General features: G+C 45.7%; 1 pseudogene; it reads right to left on the bottom strand.

Moving 5' to 3' along the window:
• Positions 1–1,751: 1,751 nt before the first annotated feature.
• Positions 1,752–3,503, bottom strand: LOC123129057 (LRR receptor-like serine/threonine-protein kinase EFR; annotated as a pseudogene).
• Positions 3,504–20,996: the final 17,493 nt, after the last annotated feature.

The following is a 20,996-nucleotide window of genomic DNA, read 5'->3' on the forward strand; positions in this document are numbered from 1 at the left end:
TGTCTTGCGGGCGGAGTTGAAAATTGGCTAAGACATCTCGATAGAATTTTGAACCGGGCAGGTTAAAACCCCGGGCTAAGTGATCTGCGAAGACGACAACCTCTCCCTCTTGAGGTGTGGGAGGACATTCTTTACCAGGGACCCTCCAATGGATAGTATCTTTGCTGCTTAAAGCGCCGGTCAAAACTAAGTTGTTCAGTTGAGTTTCTGTGACGCGAGAAGGAACCCAGTTGCATTCATATACTTGTTTGGCCATGGTGAAGTCTACAAAATAAGTGATTCCGGTTCAAGAAGGTACTGGGTAAAAGTATACACTGGTATGAACAATGTTAAACCGGAGGTAATTATATCCAAACCGGAGTTCTGTGAAGCGGTGTCATATGGCTAAAGGGTTCTGGCGGTTCAACAAGGGGACTAATGGTATATACCCGTTTATTAACTTTTTCTATATTAAGTTAAACCGCCTGACTTAAACATTGAAGGCAATTGAGGTTGCGGATGGCTAAGTATGCAGAAACAGGTTTCACAAGGTCTTATTACAGCAATGGATCTCAGGCAAGTTCAGAAAAACAGGAAAATATTCAAAAGCTTAACGCATAACAGTATTGATTCAATGGGCAGGAAAATATGTGAGGTCTATGGACTTGAGCATGAAACTATAGGCGAATGCTAAAAGCTACTGCTAATCAGAACAGGGCTTCATAGATCTATCCAGGAGTCTGGGTACGAGTATGAACAGTTGATGAAACACCGCACGAACATGAAACCCTAGAACAGATCTAGGTCGAGAAAAGCGGAGGACCTACCAGAGCTGAGGAAGACGCGGAAGATCGCCGCGGTTTTCTGGTGCGTTCAGGTTGATGCAGTGGCCCAAGATGGTGCAGAGGTCAACAGCGACGGTGGAGCTCCGAGGCTGGCGACGCGAGGAAGACGAAGAGAAAGGGGACGAAGGGGAGAAAAGAAATGACCCTTCGGTCCTATTTATAAGGCCAGAGACATGTGTCAGGTGCGTGAATCAAGGAACCATAAATCTTGGAAGCGGAGCTAATGCCTCGATTATTGCGGATCTATTAAACAAAGAAGATGTCATGAATGTTGTCTTTATGATGACGTCATGCCGGTTTACATCAACCAGAGAAGGTGACATCACGGCGGTTCAACAAATACAAGAAGGTGTTGAAGACAAAGATTTCTTGCCAAAGGATTGACATGAACCAGTTCAAATCAATCTGGGGCCTAATGTTGGGGATATCACTACTGGGCGTAAACCGGCCTTCAGGGCCGGGTTAACTTCATCAGTAGTTCAAAGGTGTTAAAGCCCAAAGAGGCAGATAAGGGCCCAAGGCCTGTAGTCGGTTTAGAACCTGTAGCCGTAAACCGGCTTGGTATGCAAAGCTTGTATTGTAAGTTAGGAATAAGGAGAGACCAACCCGGATATGAGTATGAACCGGTGTTGGGACTCTGTGGACCGACGGGCGTCACCCATGTATATAAGGGGACGACCCGGCGGCGGTTCAAGGACAGACAACAACAACTCGAGACTTAGGCGAAGCTTGTTTGCTCCTTAGTCATCGAAACCCCATCAATTCCATCACAACTAGACGTAGGCTTTTACCTTCATCGAAGGGGCCGAACTAGTATAAACTCTCTGCGTCCCTGTGTCCGCTTTAACCCCTTCAAGCTAACTCGTCGCGATGGCTCCACGACTAAGTCCTTTCACTAGGACATCTGCCATGACAAAACCACGACAGTGAGCACTGAGGGCCACGATCTCACCAAATCATTTATTGCCAAAGAGAAGGTTGGGAAGGTCCCAACCCCGAGAATCACACACGGCCAAAAAACAAAACAAAACAAAACAAGAATGACAGGTTTGCTCTTGACATCCTGGTGAGAATAAAATAGATCAACAGTATGGGTGGCATGTAACCAAATATTAGAATGAATACTCTATATGATCAGGTAGTACATACTAATGTGTATCTTTTGTCTGAGAGATAGTAGGACATGGGAGCAGATCAAGTGTTCCTCCAAAGGAGTTCCCACCGGTTGCCTCCAATACTGATAAAGGCTCTTGCCCCGCTTATTTCCAACAAAGACTCTGTTTCATGGTACCCTGCCTTCCAGATTATTATGAGACAGATACAGATTGGTGAGGTGTTGCAAGCCACTCAGCTCTCTTGGGATGAAGCCCGTCAAATTGTTTTGCTGAAGGTCTAGGTGATGTAAGAGTCCAAGATTACCAAAAGAAGTTTGAACTTGACCAACGAAATTGTTGAATGACAAGTCTAACCATTCTAGCCCTGAAATATTTCCTAGTGATGCTGGGAGATAACCTTCAAAATTATTTTCGTACAATGTGAGAACTTTAAGATTCAGGAGGGTATCACCAAAGTTAGATGGCAGTGTTTTCCCAAGCATATTGGAACCTAAGGATAAATATTGGAGAGAAGACTGATTGTATTTGTACAGGGTTTCTGGGATTCCACCTGATAGCCTATTTTTAGCAAGTTGTAAATAAGAAAGATTTGGGAGTTTTGCCAACTCATCAAGAATGGTTCCGGTGAGCTTATTATCAGCAAGCGAGATCCCTTCAAGCCGACTTGATGTTTTTTAGGCTTGGTGGGATTTCTCCGGTCAAGTTATTGAAGGCAAGATTCAACAACACTAGATTGGACAGGCGGTTTATACCGCTGGGAACTTCTCCTATTAGTAAGTTGCTAGATAGGGATAGGTACTGTAGATTGGAGCAGTTTGTAAGAGTACCCGGAATGATCCCTCGCAGTGAGTTGTCTCCCAAGTTAAGGTAATCCAATCTTTGGAGACGGTTGAGAGGAGGTAACTCGCCGGTGAAGCCATTACGGGACAGTTCCAGTCTCAAAAGGGACGTTAGGTTCCCGAGGGACGGTGAAATCATGCCCGACAACGATAGGTTCATAAGGTTCGGCTCGGTGACTCGCCTCGGGTGCTTGGGGCCGCTGCAGAAGACGCCGTTCCAACTGCAAAGAGGGACGCTGCCGTGCCAAGATCTCAAGGCTTGTCTTGAGTCGTTGGTGATGGCCCGCTTGAAATCTAGCAGCGAGATCATGTCCGTGCTGTTGTCATGGACTGTCGTAGTTGAGAAGGAGCAGCGGACGCTGCCGACTCCACAAGAAACGAGCAGCAACGACATTAGCCTAAGGATGGTGGTGAGCCTCGCCGGCTGAATGGTAGACGTAAGGCCTCCCTTACCTGCAAGTGTGAAGAATTACTAAAACATTAGAACTCATGCATGCATGTAAAGAAAGAGTTTGCTGGTAGCCATAGCATAGAGGTTTGATTTTGTGAAATGCTTGGTAGCAAACAGAAAACCGACGAGAAGAAGAAAGATGGAACCTTTGGTTGGCCGGATGGGGCGAAGCGGCAGCCTTTCTTGCATGGCTTTGCTGCCGGCCGGATTGTGAGGTGTGTATGCCACTGCCAGGTATGAGTTGGAACGCTGGACTGGATGCTCAGCTGGTTGAGGCCCCGGCCGGGGTTTAAAAAGACCAACTCTTCCGGACTTGATTAGCCTTATTATGTGAAGCCTGGCCACCACCGGAGCGTAGACCTCAAGTCGTCCGTCAACCTCAAGACCTCAAGTCCACCACGGTCAGCGCGGCAGCGCGCGACGCGACCCAGCCAGTCTCCGCGGGGCCCTCCAAGGCGGGGGACCATCGAAGGAGGGGGCCCATCACGTGGCTTGGGGAGGAATTAAAATCTGCTGCATGCGCATGTTGTGGTTGCCTGGCAACACCATTGGTGATACGGCATCAAAAACATTGTAAGTGTTCTATCAAGCTTTATCTTCTATATCATCAAAACATTGGGTCTTTCACGATAAAGTACGGGTCGGAGATTCGTTTTTGAGAAGACATCTGGCTAGGCAATGCCAGTCTCCGAGAACAATATCCAGCCTTGTACAACATCGCTCGCGATAAGAATAAAATAATTGCGCAGGTGCTTGGTTCATTCCCGCCCAATATTTCGTTTAGGCGGGATTTGATTGGGCCCCGTCTTACGTCATGGCATAATCTTTTATCCCGTCTGGATTTGATCAATTTGACACAAGGCCGGGATGTGTTTCGCTGGAACTTTATTGCATCGGGGTCTTTCACAGTAGACTCTATGTACCGTGCGCTTACGCATTCTGAGGTACCAGTGAGTAATAACAAAAAATCTGGAAGTCAAAGATTTCACTAAAAGTTAAAATCTTCATGTGGTATCTTTGTAGGGGAATTGTTCTAACCAAAGACAACCTCGCACGGCGCAACTGGCCAGGGAGTAAGAAGTGTTGTTTTTACACTCATGAAGAGACAATCAAACACCTCTTTTTCCAATGCAAGTTTGCATGTTCTATGTGGTCGGTCATCCAAATAGCGTCAAATTTGTATCCACCCACAAGTGTCGCCAATATTTTTGGTCATTGGTTGGATGGTATTCCAAATAGGTTGAAAACGCTAATAAGGGTGTGAGCGTATGCCTTACTATGGTCGCTTTGGCTATGTAGAAATGATTTGGTTTTCAATAACAAAAATGCTTCTCCTTTGCAGGTTATTTTTCGTTGTACGCACTCGCTTCATACGTGGTCTACGCTGCAACGAGTGGAGTATCAACCGCGGTTCAAGGCGGTGTGTACGCGGTTGGAGCAGGTGGCTTCAGAGGTTTTTACCCAACATGGGTGGCAGCATAATCTCCGAATCGGTCCACCATCCCTTTCGACATAGGCATAGTGTCGGTCTATATGACTCTACTGTCGCCCATTTGTCGTCTTTTTTTCTTTCTTTTTATCAGACTTTAGATGATTGGCTGTGTGCATCTTAGTTATGCAGAGGCCGGATGTTACTCATAATACTTTGTATCCTTTTGATGCTACTTTTTGAGATAATAAAAGCGCCCTTTATCGAAAAAAATTGTATGTTGCCACCTTATCTCTATTTTTAGCTCTAAATGAGCCTTGGCTGGACGTTTGTACTGTATTGTATTGGCATTTATTTGTCTATTCTTTAACAAACAGGGAGTGTATGTATATTCTGCACTCTACCTTTTTCATGTTGTTCGGTTTGCTCCAGAGTCGGCTCTACATTTGCATAGCAAAGAAAAAGGCACATGTTGGTTAATATGAGGACATATTTGTTTGAAAGATCTGTTCACCACCAGTGCTTGACTGCTTGTAGACTTATTCATGTAAATCTGAAGCTTTCATTTGAGCTGATGTTTCTTTATTTTGGTGTGTCAAACTGTATCGACTCGACCATGCACACCGAGGCTCCGTTGCTAGCGAAATGAGAAGCTCAAGGCTGACCAGTCCAAGCCCTCGGAGGAGGTGACTCTGGAGCCCTGCTTTGACTGCAACCACGCCTGCATCTTTGGTGGTTACAGGATGCCCAGAAGATAAAAGTGAAATTAAGAAGAAAATAAGTGTATGTTTTATGTGTACAAACTGTTCCATTCAGAAAAATCAGAATTTTTTGCGCCCAGGAACTGAAACCAGTACAGAATAACAAGTGTATGTAGCATAAAATTCACTGGTATGCATGATGGACATTTAGAATAAAGAAACAAATTATGAGCAGTCACAAACTGCGTCGTATCCCATAGTCAACACTAACGTCTGTAATCTTCAGCTATTAAACTTGTTTCCAGGGGAAAAACTTCAGTTGTTAATATCAAAACCACCATTTAAACCTCACTTCCAGGGGAAAATAGGATGAACTGCAACAGATATTTTGGTCTTCGGTTTCATGCGAACTCACACACTTAAAACATCCAAAAATGCACGAGTCTGCAAATGAAAACAAACTAAAAAAAATGTTGGGGCAGCTTCGTATCATATGGAAGTAAACACAATGCTGAAAGTAGGCGCTCCCTGTTTCGCAAACTGACAAGCAAAAGCAGATACAAGGTAAGGACTCTGTTTCAGCAAAGCACCATCCAAAACCAACAGACTGCTTGAGTTTCGGTCATTCTGGTGACATTGACATGGCACATGGACATAAATCAGGGACCACCAGACACTCCCAAAGTGTATAGATCGAACGAACACCAATGCCTCGAATCAGCTCCTCGGGCCTCAGTCCCGAATCAGCTCGACAGAGAGATGCTCTGCTTTTACTAGTCATGCAGAAAGCGGATTATGCATCGTCACACTTACATAGTATTAATAAGACCGATCACAGTAGAACTCACTAACTTCCTGAGATCAAAGCGTGGAGGAACTTAGCTTCTGGTACCATTATCACACATCCAAAATACCAATAGCTGGTACAAAAAACCCTTTGGCGTATAAATGACTTCCCTAATTGATCCTCTAAAACATTACAGCACGCGCAAACACGCACGGAACATATGAACAGTACATGCTTTAAAGTGCTACCTGCGTTTGGAGGTTTTCGTTCTCGGCTGTTTCCTCGAAACCATCTGCTGGTAAAGAACCAAATCTCGGTTCTGGCAAATCTTCCTCTATTACGCACACGGCTCCAACTGTTCGTTCATCCACTTCAGCACAGGGGCTGATTTGTTTTGGGTACAGTGTGGCGTCCCTTCTTTTCCCCTACAGCCCTATAACATGTGAACAGACACACTTTGTTTGTAAGATCTCTGAAGAGGCAAAAGGTAGAAAGCTTTGTTCACCACCTGTTGGTAGCCTTATTCACGTTAGTCTGAAGAAATTGCGATTTGAGCTGACATTTGTTTACTTTGATGAGGCAAACTGTATCAACTCGACCATGCATGCGGTTCTCTGCTGTAGCGAGCAAAGCAAAAGCTCAGCGACAGTCGGGTAGCTCTGTTTGTGATTGATGTTAGAGAAAAGTATACTTTTCGTCCCTCAACTCTTGATGAAGTCCAGATTTGGTCCCTCAACTACGAAACCGGACAACTAGCACCTCCAACTCCTGAAACCGGACAAGCTAAGTCCCTCTCCCGATTGCAATCGGTTTCATGATTATGTGGCATGGTTTTGACTGGGTCTGTGTCCACGTGGCAATCCCTAGCGGATCTTGTTCTTCCTTCCTGTTCTAACTCGGCTGAGCATTTTGTCGAGCAGTTGGCGTGCGTGTTGCAGCTGGAAGAGGACATGGGCATGGGAGTCTCCGGCGAGGTGGCTCTGGTTCTTGGCAACCTCCGTAAGGCTGCTAAGGCTTGCGTCCCCCAGCGCACCGCCCACTCCGCCGACGTTGACACTGAGATCGTGCTCTGGCGACACGAACACGTTTGTACCGTGCCGAGCTCACCAGCGCGAGGACGACAGCAGTAAAGTCTACATGTCGACCGGCGACGCGCTCAAGACCACGTGCGCATCCGACAGCATACACTCGCCCGCTCCAGGTGCTCTTTCCCTCAGCTCTCGCGCTCACGCTCGCTCCACCCAACAGCCATGGCGAGCTGATTGCAGCGCCGAGCGTAGTGGCAGCGGCGGCAGAGCTCGAGAGGAGTGGCAGCCGTGGCGTCCTCCGGGTTACTCAAGCAGCTTGGCCACTTGCCGGTCACATCGACGCTACACTCATACTTGTAGTCTTGTACAGAGGACCAGAAGCTCAGGCTACTCCGCGCGGTCTCTGCGTCGGGAACCCAGCCAGCAAGTCATGGCCCTACTCGGCTACTACGTCGCCGGACCTGACCGTGTCGGCGGGTCCTCGTGTACGAGCTCCTCGAACAAGGCAGCCTCAACGCCCGCCCGCTCCCATGGCCGCTGTCGGCCACCGCTCGAGCTGCCGCACCCTGTCGTCGGCCCTGCCCTGCTGCGAAGTTGGTCGTCGACACCCACCCGCGCCTTGGCCAGGCTCGCCGTGCCGAGACATCTTTGACCCTGCTGACCGTCGCCACCGCATCCGTGCGTTGCCCAAGCTTGCCGTGGTGAACAGTCCTCGGCACTATTGGCCGTGCCGATGCGTGTACGAGAAGCCGGAGGTGCCGGAGGAGATCCTGATGGGTGTTATCCTGGACAGCAGCATGGCCCATGCGAGCGGCACGCACAACACCATGAGCGCTGCAAGTGTTTTCTTCTCTCTGTACCTCAAAAACCTTGGCCACGTTTCACTTTGTACTGGTCAAAACCACGTTGGTTCAGCGTGGATACCGCTCTATGGACAAAACTTGTCCGGTTTAAAGAGTTGGAGATGCAAGCTGTCCGGTTTTATAGTTGAGGGACCAAATCTAGACTTCATCAATAATTGAGAGACGAAAAGTGTACTTTTCTCTTGATGTTAAGATGGATGGTAATTTAGCATGCCTGTTGATAGACAACATTTTTTCTCTGTTTTACTGACTCACTCTATGATACCCTGCTTTGGATCTGAAACAGTCTTGAGCCAAATTTGTGATGATCCATTCATCTCAGATTGAAAATGTACAGCCTTAATTACAGCCTGTGTATCTTTTTACAGAAAAGCGTGATGAGGAGCATAAATCTTCAGTAAGGGTTATAAGTGATTCACCCAATCAAATCTCAAGACCTAGCTTGCTGTCAAAGGAAGGGTTATAAGTGATTCACTGGGATCTCAAGACTCAGCAAACTGAACAGAAGAAGGCAGCTGGTTGTTGGGGAGATAAAAGGAGATAGGCTGCTCTCCTGTGGACTACCCTTCCTCCTCTGCGCCTTGTCTGCTTCAACTACTTCATTGTTGAATTCTGGTTTGTAATTATGTCCTTGTGACGGGTTTCTGTCTGCATCCAAAAACTACTTCAACGATCGCCAGTTTTCCATCAAGTTGTTACAGTACGTATACAGCAAGATGCAAATTATAATACTAATACATCTTGTTGGCAGTATAAATTTTTTCCATCATTTATTCCACCTCTTATTTGTGTTTCCTTGTTTCATCAAAATTTTCCCTCATTTATTCCACCTTTATTTTTGTTTCCTCTCCTACACTACCAACACATGCTTTGAAATGAAGTAAAGTTCTGAATGCATTCTTTGAAGTGACGCACACGGCTGCAACCCCTCTCCTTCTGCCGGCGAGCTGCCACGGCGGGCGTCGTGCGCAGCCGGCCAGATGGGGAGCGATGTGCACCTCTACGACGCCGCCGCCTCCTTTACGGCCCTCTTCGACTGCCCTCCACGCTGATGATCTGAGTGCTAAAGCCCCTGACTGCCTTCGACGGTTCGACCCCTCATCGTCCACTTTCCCCGCAGGTTCGCTTTCTATTTCACGGAAAGGGAGCAGAGCAATTCAGGCCTGTCGCTAGATTACAAAGGAGAAAATTGCTATGACTTGCGTCACCAGTGAAGGCACAAATCGCAATATGCGAGCCACCCTATTCCTAACCTTTATTGGAGAAAATGAATCAGAGAGAGCTAATTACTGAACACTGAACTAGCCACTTCATCCTCGCTATAACCTGAATGAAAAAATTCACAAATGAGATCGGAGGGCGTGGGAGAAGGCGGCGACTCCGCCGGAGAATTCTCCCCATCGTCGTCCGCGTCATCCTCGTCGGACTCGGCAAGAGCCCAGAAGCGCCCGCCGATGCGCCGGCGATCTCCCACGGTGGACGGCGCCGTCGCGAACGGAGGGACGGACGCCCGCCCAGTCGCCTGAGTCGCCCTCATGCCCGAGGCTCTCAATCTCAAGATAGGCAATTAGTTTACCTATCTATCTTTAGTCAGCCGGTTGTGGCGTTCTTTATTTGGCTAGTTTGTGTTTCTAGTCCATTTTGGCTCTAAGTGAGTTTTTTTTTCAGTTGAAGACTTTAAGACCTTGTTGGAACTTATTTATTTGGTTTAATAAGATGGCCGTATGCATCGCTCTGATGCAGAGGCCGGGAAGACCCTTTTTAAAAAAAAAAAAAGATCAATCAAGTTGTATAAATAGTGCTGCCAGATAGGGCTTGGTAGATCGTCCATCCGTCCATCGGACTCGAGTCAAGTCTAGTCTAGAATTGTAATTAATTGACTCCGAGGCGGAGCCGTACGTACGTGTCAAGTCAAAATAATTTTCTAGGCTCGTTTTCAGTCTGTACGTGCATGGAAGGTACATGGCACTTGAGCAGTTCAATTACGTTCTACAACACCTTGAGAATTATGAGTTGAACCATTTGCTCATTGCTCCTACAAAGTGTTTAGGCAATAGTGCAGCTTGTACAATAAAGTTTCCATTAGTTTTATATGTAAACTCTGTTCAATATTTTTACCTTCATTTTCATTAAAGAAATTACAAGTTTAAGCTCACCGTGCACAAATATGTTAACTTGATTTTTTCAGATTAATATGTGAACTTGATGAAATTATAAGTTTAAGCATGTTGCTGGTGCAGTATAGAGATGCAACGGACTAGATGTAAGACAACCATTGTGGTTGCAGAGTTATGAATTATGGACGTGGCAAAATATTATCCCGTCTCTATGTACGCTGATGCATGGGATCCATTAATTATTGTAAATAATAATAAAAAAATAACCATATAACTCACCAGCACTGATTTCGCACAAATAAATTCAAGTACCTGAAAAAAGTCGGCAATCTACAATTTATCATTTTCTAACATTGAATTAAGCAACTTTTATATGCACCTAGAGTAACCGGGCGCTTTTTCAACCAATGAATTCCATTGAAAAAGCACTGCTTGAATGAATACGAAAAACATATACGCTCTATCTCGTTGTCCTTGTTCTTCACTTCAGAGAATCACATGGGGCAAAAACCATCAGTAACAATCAATTTGGCTGAAGGGAGCACATCAATGTAGCATGGGCGATAAGGGAATGCATGATGAATGCCTTGAGCTTGTTGGAAGAGTTCTATACCAAGCCTCGTGCCCAAATATTGCATTCTCGAGGTGTTAGGGTGGTCGCCACAACATGGCCCCATATGTGGCAGAGGAGGAGCACATCTTTGTATGGATGCAGTCCCATGATTGTAAATTGCGCATGCCCTTGTTTCTCTAGGTGGACACCACTCTTATCCAGGTCAATGAAGTTGTCTTCGTTGGAGTTCAAAGAATATTGAGAACCCTTCACGCTTCTTAATTCTTCATCTTCATTTATCTTCGTCTTCATCCGTGTCTACTTCACTGAGATCGTTCATCAATATCACCAGTTCTTTCCCCTGGTAGTCATCCTCAAAGACGCTTTCTTCTTTATGTTGGAAATATGCCCTAGAGGCAATAATAAATTAATTATTATTATATTTCCTTGTTCATGATAATCGTTTATTATCCATGCTAGAATTGTATTGATAGGAAACTCAGATACATGTGTGGATACATAGACAACACCAAGTCCCTAGTAAGCCTCTAGTTGACTAGCTCGTTGATCAATAGATGGTTACGGTTTCCTGACCATGGACATTGGATGTCGTTGATAACGGGATCACATCATTAGGAGAATGATGTGATGGACAAGACCCAATCCTAAGCCTAGCACAAGATCATGTAGTTCGTATGCTAAAGCTTTTCTAATGTCAAATATCATTTCCTTAGACCATGAGATTGTGCAACTCCGTGATACCGTAGGAATACTTTGGGTGTGCCAAACGTCACAACGTAACTGGGTGACTATAAAGGCGCACTACGGGTATCTCCGAAAGTGTCTGTTGGGTTGGCACAAATCGAGACTGGGATTTGTCACTCCGTGTGACGGAGAGGTATCTCTGGGCCCACTCGGTAGGACATCATCATAATGTGCACAATGTGATCAAGGAGTTGATCACGGGATGATGTGTTACGGAACGAGTAAAGAGACTTGCCGGTAATGAGATTGAACAAGGTATCGGGATACCGACGATTGAATCTCGGGCAAGTATCGTACCGATAGACAAAGGGAATTGTATATGGGATTGATTAAGTCCTTGACATCGTGGTTCATCCGATGAGATCATCGTGGAGCATGTGGGAGCCAACATGGGTATCCAGATCCCGCTGTTGGTTATTGACCGGAGAACGACTCGGTCATGTCTGCATGGTTCCCGAACCCGTAGGGTCTACACACTTAAGGTTCGATGCCGCTAGGGTTATAAAGGAAGTTTGTATGTGATTACCGAATGTTGTTCGGAGTCCCCGATGAGATCCCGGACGTCACGAGGAGTTCCGGAATGGTCCGGGGGTAAAGATTTATATATGGGAAGTCCTGTTTTGGTCGCCAGAAAACTTTCGGGTTTTATCTGTAATGTACCGGGACCACCGGGAGGGTCCCGGGGGGTCCACCAAGTGGGGCCACCAGCCCCGGAGGGCTGCATGGGCCAAGTGTGGGAGGGGACCAGCCCCAGGTGGGCTGGTGCGCCCCCACACCAAGGCCCAAGGCTCAAGGAAGAGGGCACGGGGGCAAACCCTGGGGCAGATGGGCCCTAAGGCCCACCCTGGTGCGCCTCCCTCTCCCCCTCCACCTGGCCGCACCCTAGATGGGTTTTTGGGGGCTGCCGCCACCCCTAGGGAGGGAACCCTAGGTGGGGGCGCAGCCCCTCCCCTTCCCCTATATATACTTGAGGTTATGAGGGTTACAACAGAAGACGATTTGATCTCTCCCTGGCGCAGCCCTACCTCTCTCCTCCTCGTCTCTTGCGGTGCTTGGCGAAGCCCTGCTGGAGTACCATGCTCCTCCACCACCACCACGCCGTTGTGATGCTGCTGGATGGAGTCTTCCTCAACCTCTCCCTCTCTCCTTGCTGGATCAAGGCATGGGAGACGTCGTCGGGCTGTACGTGTGTTGAACGCGGAGGTGCCGTCCGTTCGGCACTAGGATCTCCAGTGATTTGGATCACGACGAGTATGACTCCTTCAACCCGTTCTCTTGAACACTTCCGCTTAGCGATCTACAAGGGTATGTAGATGCACTCTCCTTCCCCTCGTTGCTGGTTTCTCCATAGATAGATCTTGGTGACACGTAGGAAAATTTTGAATTTCTGCTACGTTCCCCAACAGTGGCATCATGAGCTAGGTCTATTGCATAGATTCTATGCACGAGTAGAACACAAAGTAGTTGTGGGCGTTGATTTTGTTCAATATGCTTACCGTTACTAGTCCAATCTTGATTCGGCGGCATTGTGGGATGAAGCGGCCCGGACCAAACTTACACGTACGCTTACGTGAGACCGGTTCCACCGACTGACATGCACTAGTTGCATAAGGTGGCTGGCGGGTGTCTGTCTCTCCCACTTTAGTCGGATCGGATTCGATGAAAAGGGTCCTTATGAAGGGTAAATAGCAATTGGCATATCACGTTGTGGTTTGCGTAGGTAAGAAACGTTCTTGCTAGAAACCCATAGCAGCCACGTAATACATGCAAACAACAATTAGAGGACGTCTAACTTGTTTTTGCAGGGTATGCTATGTGATGTGATATGGCCAAAAGGATGTGATGAATGATATATGTGATGTATGAGATTGATCATGTTCTTGTAATAGGAATCACGACTTGCATGTCGATGAGTATGACAACCGGCAGGAGCCATAGGAGTTGTCTTTATTTATTGTATGACCTGTTTGTCATTGAACAACGCCATGTAATTACTTTACTTTATTGCTAACCGGTAGCCATAGTAGTAGAAGTAATAGTTGGCGAGCAACTTCATGGAGACACGATGATGGAGATCATGGTGTCATGCCGGTGACGATGATGATCATGGAGCCCCGAAGATGAAGATCAAAAGGAGCAATATGATATTGGCCATATCATGTCACTATTTGATTGCATGTGATGTTTATCATGTTTATACATCTTATTTGCTTAGAACGACGGTAGTAAATAAGATGATCCCTCATTAAAATTTCAAGAAAGTGTTCCCCCTAACTGTGCACCATTGCGAAAGTTCGTCGTTTCGAAGCACCACGTAATGATCGGGTGTGATAGATTCTTATGTTCGAATACAACGGGTGTTGACGAGCCTAGCATGTACAGACATGGCCTCGGAACACATGCAAAACACTTAGGTTAACTTGACGAGCCTAGCATGTACAGACATGGCCTCGGAACACAAGAGACCGAAAGGTCGAGCATGAGTCGTATGGTAGATACGATCAACATGAAGATGTTCACCGATGTTGATTAGTCCGTCTCACGTGATGATCGGACACGGCCTAGTTGACTCGGATCATGTAATCACTTAGATGACTAGAGGGATGTCTATCTGAGTGGGAGTTCATAAGATGAACTTAATTATCCTGAACATAGTCAAAAGGTCTTTGCAAATTATGTCGTAGCTCGCGCTTCAGTTCTACTGTTTAGTTATGTTCCTAGAGAAAATTTAGTTGAAAGTTGATAGTAGCAATTATGCGGACTAGGTCCGTAAACTGAGGATTGTCCTCATTGCTTCATAGAAGGCTTATGTCCTTAATGCACCGCTCAGTGTGCTAAACCTCAAACGTTGTCTGTGGATGTTGCGAACATCTGACATACACATTTTGATAACTACGTGATAGTTTAGTTAAACGGTTTAGAGTTGAGGCACCGAAGACGTTTTGAAACGTCGCGAAACATATGAGATGTTTCGAGGGCTGAAATTGGGATTTCAGGCTCGTGCCCACGTCAAGAGGTATAAGACCTCCGACGATTTTCTTAGCCTACAAACTAAGGGAGAAAAGCTCAATTGTTGAGCTTGTGCTCAGATTGTCTGAGTACAACAATCATTTGAATCGAGTGGGAGTTGATCTTCCAAATGAGATAGTGATGTTTCTCCGAAGTCATTACCACCAAGCTGCTAGAGCTTCGTGATGAACTATAACATATCGAGGACATATATGATGATCTTTGAGATATTCGCGATGTTTGACACCACAAAAGTAGAAATCAAGAAGGAGCATCAATTGTTGATGGTTGGTGAAACCACTAGTTTCAAGAAGGGCAAGGGCAAGAAGGGATACTTCATGAAACGGCAATTCAGCTGCTGCTCTGGTGAAGAAACCCAAGGTTGAACCCAAACCCGAGACTAAGTGCTTCTGTAATAAGGGGAACATCCACTGGAGCAGAATTACCCTAGATACTTGGTAGATTAGAAGGCTGGCAAGGTCGACAGAAGTATATTGGATATACATTGTGTTGATGTGTACTTTACTAGTACTCCTAGTAGCACCAGGGTATTAGATACCGGTTCGGTTGCTAAGTGTTAGTAACTCGAAATAAAAGCTACGGAATAAACGGAGACTAGCTAAAGGTGAGCTGACGATATGTGTTGGAAGTGTTTCCAATGTTGATATGATCAAGCATCGCACACTCCCTCTAGCATCGAGATTGGCGTTAAACCTAAATAATTGTTATTTAGTGTTTGCGTTGAGCATAGACATGATTGGATTATGACTATCACAATACGGTTATTCATTTAAAGAGAATAATAGTTACTCTGTTTATTTGAATAATACCTTCAATGGTCTTGCACCTAAAATGAATGGTTTATTGAATCTCGATCATAGCGATACACATGTTCATGCCAAAAGATATAAGATAGTAATGGTAGTACCACCTACTTGTGGCACTGCCACGTAAGTCATATCGGTATAAAACACATGAAGAAGCTCCATGTTGATGGATCTTTGGGCTCACTCGTTTTGAAAAGTTTGAGACATACGAACCATGTCTATTGGTGTATATGCATGAAGAAACTCCATGCAAATGGACCGTTTGGACTTACTTGATTTTGAATCACTTGAGACATGCAAATCATACCACATGGGCAAGATGACTGAAAGCCTCGTTTTCAGTAAAATGGAACTAGAAAGCAGCTTGTTGAAAGTAATACATTTTGATGTGTGCAGTCCAATGAGTGCTAAGGCGTGTAGTGGATATCGTTATGTTCTTACTTCATAGATGATTTGAGTAGATGTTGAGTATATTTACTTGATGAATCACGAGTCTGAATTATTGAAAGGTTCAAGTAATTTCAGGGTGAAGTTGAAAGATCGTCGTGACAAGAGGATAAAATATCTATGATATGATCATAGAGATGAATATCTGAATTACGAGTTTGGCACAGAATTAAGACATTGTGGAAATTGTTTCACAACTGATACAACCTGGAACACCATAGTGTAATGGTATGTCCGAACATCATAACTGCACCCTATTGGATATGATGCATACCATGATGTCTCTTATCGAATTACCACAATAGTTTATGGGTTAGGCATTAGAGACAACCACATTCACTTTAAAAGGGGCACCATGTAATTCCGATGAGATGACACTGTATGAACTATGGTTTAGAGAAACCTAAGCTGTCATTTCTTAAAAGTTTGGGGCTGCGACGCTTATGTGAAAAAGTTTCAGGCTGATAAGCTCGAACCCAAAGCGGATAAATGCATCTTCATAGGACACCCAAAACAGTTGGGTATACCTCCTGTCTCAGATCCAAAAGCAATAAGGGATTATTTCTAGAATCGGGTCCTTTCTCGAGAAAAAGTTTCTCTCGAAAGAATTGAGTGGGAGGATGGTGGAGACTTGATGAGGTTATTGAACCGTCTCTTCAACTAGTGTGTGGCAGGGCACATGAAGTTGTTCCTGTGGCACCTACACCAGTTGAAGTGGAAGCTTATGATAGTGATCATGAAACTTCAGATCAAGTCACTACCAAACCTCGTAGGATGACAAGGATGCGTACTACTTCAGAGTGGTACGTAATCCTGTCTTGGAAGTCATGTTGCTAGACAACAATGAACCTACGAGCTATGGGGAAGCGATGGTGGGCCTGGATTCCAAAATGGCTCGAGGCCATATAATCCGAGAGAGGATCCATATATGAAAACAAAGTGTAGACTTTGGCAGAACGGCTCGATGGTCGTAAGGTTGTTGAGTACAGATGGATTTTAAAAGGAAGACGGACAATGATGGTAAATGTCACCATTAAGAAAGCTCGACTTGTCATTAAGATGTTTTCCGACAAGTTCAAGGAGTTGACTACGATGAGACTTTCTCACTCGTAGCGATGCTAAGAGTCTGTTGGAATTATATTAGCAATTACTGCATTATTTATGAAATCTTGTGGATAGGATGTCAAAACATTGTTTCCTCAACGATTTTTCTTGAGGAAAGGTTGTATGTAATACAACCGGAAGGTTTTGTCAATCCTGAAAGATGCTAACAAGTATGCAAAGCTCCATCAATCCTTCTAAGGACTGGAGTAAGCATCTCGGAGTTGGAATATACACTTTGATGATGATCAAAGATTTTGGGTGTATACAAAGTTTATGAGAAACTTGTATTTCCAAAGAAGTGAGTGGGAGCACTATAGAATTTCTGATGAATATATGTTGTTGACATATCTAGATCAGAAATGACGTAGAATTTCTGGAAAGCATATAGGGTTATTTGGAAAGTGTTTTTCAATGGAAAGCCTGGATTAAGCTACTTGAACATTGAGCATCAAGATCTATAAGGATAGATCAAAACGCTTAATGGTACTTTCAAATGAGCACATACCTTGACATGATCTTGAAAGTGTTCAAGATGAATCAGTCAAAGAAGGAGTTCTTGCCTGAATTGTAAGGTATGAAGTTAAGACTTAAAGCTCGACCATAGCAGAAGAAAGAGGAAGGACGAAGGTCGTCCCCTATGCTTTTGTCATAGGCTCTCTACAGTATGCTATGATGTGTGCCGCACCTGAAGTGTGCCTTGCCATGAGTCAGTCAAGGGGTACAAGAGTGATCCAAGAATGGATCACAGGACAGCGGTCAAAGTTATCCTTAGTAACTAGTGGACTAAGGAATTTTCTCGATTATGGAGGTGGTAAAAGAGTTCGTCGTAAAGGGTTACGCCGATGCAAACTTTGACACTAATCCAGATTATTCTGAGTAGTAAACTGGATTCGTATAGTAGAACAGTTATTTGGAATAGCTCCAAATAGAACGTGGTAGCTGCATCTAGGAGATGACATAGAGATTTGTAAAGCACACACGGATCTGAAAGATTCAGACCCGTTGACTATAACATCTCTCACAAGCATAACATGATCAAACCCAGAACTCATCGAGTGTTAATTACATGGTAATGTGAACTAGATTATTGACTCTAGTAAACTCTTTGGGTGTTAGTCACATGGGGATGTGACCTTGAGTGTTAATCACATATCGATGTGAACTGGATTATTGACTCCAGTGCAAGTGGGAGACTGTTGGAAATATGCCCTAGAGGCAATAATAAATTGATTATTATTATATTTCCTTGTTCATGATAATCGTTTATTATCCATGCTAGAATTGTATTGATAGGAAACTCAGATACATGTGTGGATACATAGACAAGACCATGTCCCTAGTAAGTCTCTAGTTGACTAGCTCGTTGATCAATAGATGGTTACGGTTTCCTGACCATGGACATTGGATGTCGTTGATAACGGGATCACATCATTAGGAGAATGATGTGATGGACAAGACCCAATCCTAAGCCTAGCACAAGATCATGTAGTTCGTATGCTAAAGCTTTTCTAATGTCAAGTATCATTTCCTTAGACCATGAGATTGTGCAACTCCCGGATACCGTAGGAATACTTTGGGTGTGCCAAACGTCACAACGTAACTGGGTGACTATAAAGGTGCACTACGGGTATCTCCGAAAGTGTCTGTTGGGTTGGCACGAATCGAGACTGGGATTTGTCACTCCGTGTGACGGAGAGGTATCTCTGGGCCCACTCGATAGGACATCATCATAATGTGCACAATGTGATCAAGGAGTTGATCACGGGATGATGTGTTACGGAACGAGTAAAGAGACTTGCCGGTAACGAGATTGAACAAGGTATCGGGATACGGACGATCGAATCTCGGGCAAGTATCGTACCGATAGACAAAGGGAATTGTATACGGGATTGATTAAGTCCTTGACATCGTGGTTCATCCGATGAGATCATCGTGGAGCATGTGGGAGCCAACATGGGTATCCAGATCCCGCTGTTGGTTATTGACCGGAGAACGTCTCGGTCATGTCTGCATGGTTCCCGAACCCGTAGGGTCTACACACTTAAGGTTCGATGACGCTAGGGTTATAAAGGAAGTTTGTATGTGATTACCGAACGTTGTTCGGAGTCCCGGATGAGATCCCGGACGTCACGAGGAGTTCCGGAATGGTCCAGAGGTAAAGATTTATATATGGGAAGTCCTGTTTTGGTCGCCGGAAAAGTTTCGGGTTTTATCGGTAATGTACCGGGACCACCGGGAGGGTCCCGGGGGTTCACCAAGTGGGGCCACCAGCCCCGTGTTGGAAATATGCCCTAGAGGCAATAATAAATTAGTTATTATTATATTTCCTTGTTCATGATAATCGTTTATTATCCATGCTAGAATTGTATTGATAGGAAACTCAGATACATGTGTGGATACATAGACAACACCATGTCCCTAGTAAGCCTCTAGTTGACTAGCTCGTTGATCAATAGATGGTAATGGTTTCCTGACCATGGACATTGGATGTCGTTGATAACGGGATCACATCATTAGGAGAATGATGTGATGGACAAGACCCAATCCTAAGCCTAGCACAAAGATCGTGTAGTTCGTATGCTAAAGCTTTTCTAAATGTCAAGTATCATTTCCTTAGACCATGAGATTGTGCAATTCCCGGATACCGTAGGAATACTTTGGGTGTGCCAAACGTCACAACGTAACTGGGTGGCTATAAAGGTGCACTACGGGTATCTCTGAAAGTGTCTGTTGGGTTGGCACAAATCGAGACTGGGATTTGTCACTCCGTGTGACAGAGAGGTATCTCCGGGCCCACTCGGTAGGACATCATCATAATGTGCACAATGTGATCAAGGAGTTGATCACGGGATGATGTGTTACGGAACGAGTAAAGAGACTAGCCGGTAATGAGATTGAACAAGGTATCGGGATACCGACGATCGAATCTCGGGCAAGTAACGTACCGCTAGACAAAGGGAATTGTATACGGGATTGATTGAATCCTCGACATCGTGGTTCATCCGATGAGATCATCGTGGAACATGTGGGAGCCAACATGGGTATCTAGATTCCGCTGTTGGTTAATGACTGGAGAACGTCTCGGTCATGTCTGCATGGTTCCCGAACCCGTAGGGTCTACACACTTAAGGTTCGATGACGCTAGGGTTATAAAGGAAGTTTGTATGTGGTTACCGAATGTTGTTCGGAGTCCCAGATGAGATCCCGGACGTCACGAGGAGTTCCGGAATGGTCCGGAGGTAAAGATTTATATATGGGAAGTCTTGTTTTGGTCGTCGGAAAAGTTTCGCGCATTATCGGTATTGTACCGGGAGTGCCGAAAGGGGTCCAGGGGTCCACCAAGGGGGTCCACCTGCCCCGGGGGGCCACATGGGCTGTAGGGGTGTGCGCCTTGTCCTATATGGGCCAAGGGCACCAGCCCCAAGAGGCCCATGCGCCAAGAGATAAGGGAAAGGAAGAGTCCTAAAGGGGGAAGGCACCTCCTAGGTGCCTTGGGGAGGATGGACTCCTCCCTGGCCGCACCCTTCCTTGGAGGAAGGGCCAAGGCTACGGCCCCCTCTCCCTTGCCCCTATATATATGTGGGGGTGGGAGGGCAGCCGCACCAATGTTCTGGCGCAGCCCTTCCCCTCTCCCAAGTCCTTATCCTCTCTCGTGGTGCTTGGCGAAGCCCTGCAGGATTGCCATGCTCCTCCACCACCACCACGCCGTTGTGCTGCTGCTGGACGGAGTCTTCCTCAACCTCTCCCTCTCTCCTTGCTGGATCAAGGCATGGGAGACGTCATCGGGCTGTACGTGTGTTGAACGCGGAGGTGCCGTCCGTTCGGCACTAGGATCTCTGGTGATTTGGATCACGACGAGTACGACTCCTTCAACCCCGTTCTCTTGAACGCTTCCGCTTAGCGATCTACAAGGGTATGTAGATGCACTCTCCTTCCCCTCGTTGCTTGTTTCTCCATAGATAGATCTTGGTGACACATAGGAAAATTTTGAATTTCTGCTACGTTCCCCAACACCCCGGAGGGCTGCATGGGCCAAGTGTGGGAGGGGACCAGCCCCAGGTGGGCTGGTGCGCCCCCCACCAAGGCCCAAGGCTCAAGGAAGAGGGGAAGGGGGCAAACCCTAGGGTAGATGGGCCC

The sequence above is a fragment of the Triticum aestivum genome, chromosome 6A (genome assembly GCF_018294505.1).
Source record: "Triticum aestivum cultivar Chinese Spring chromosome 6A, IWGSC CS RefSeq v2.1, whole genome shotgun sequence".
NCBI lineage: Eukaryota > Viridiplantae > Streptophyta > Magnoliopsida > Poales > Poaceae > Triticum > Triticum aestivum.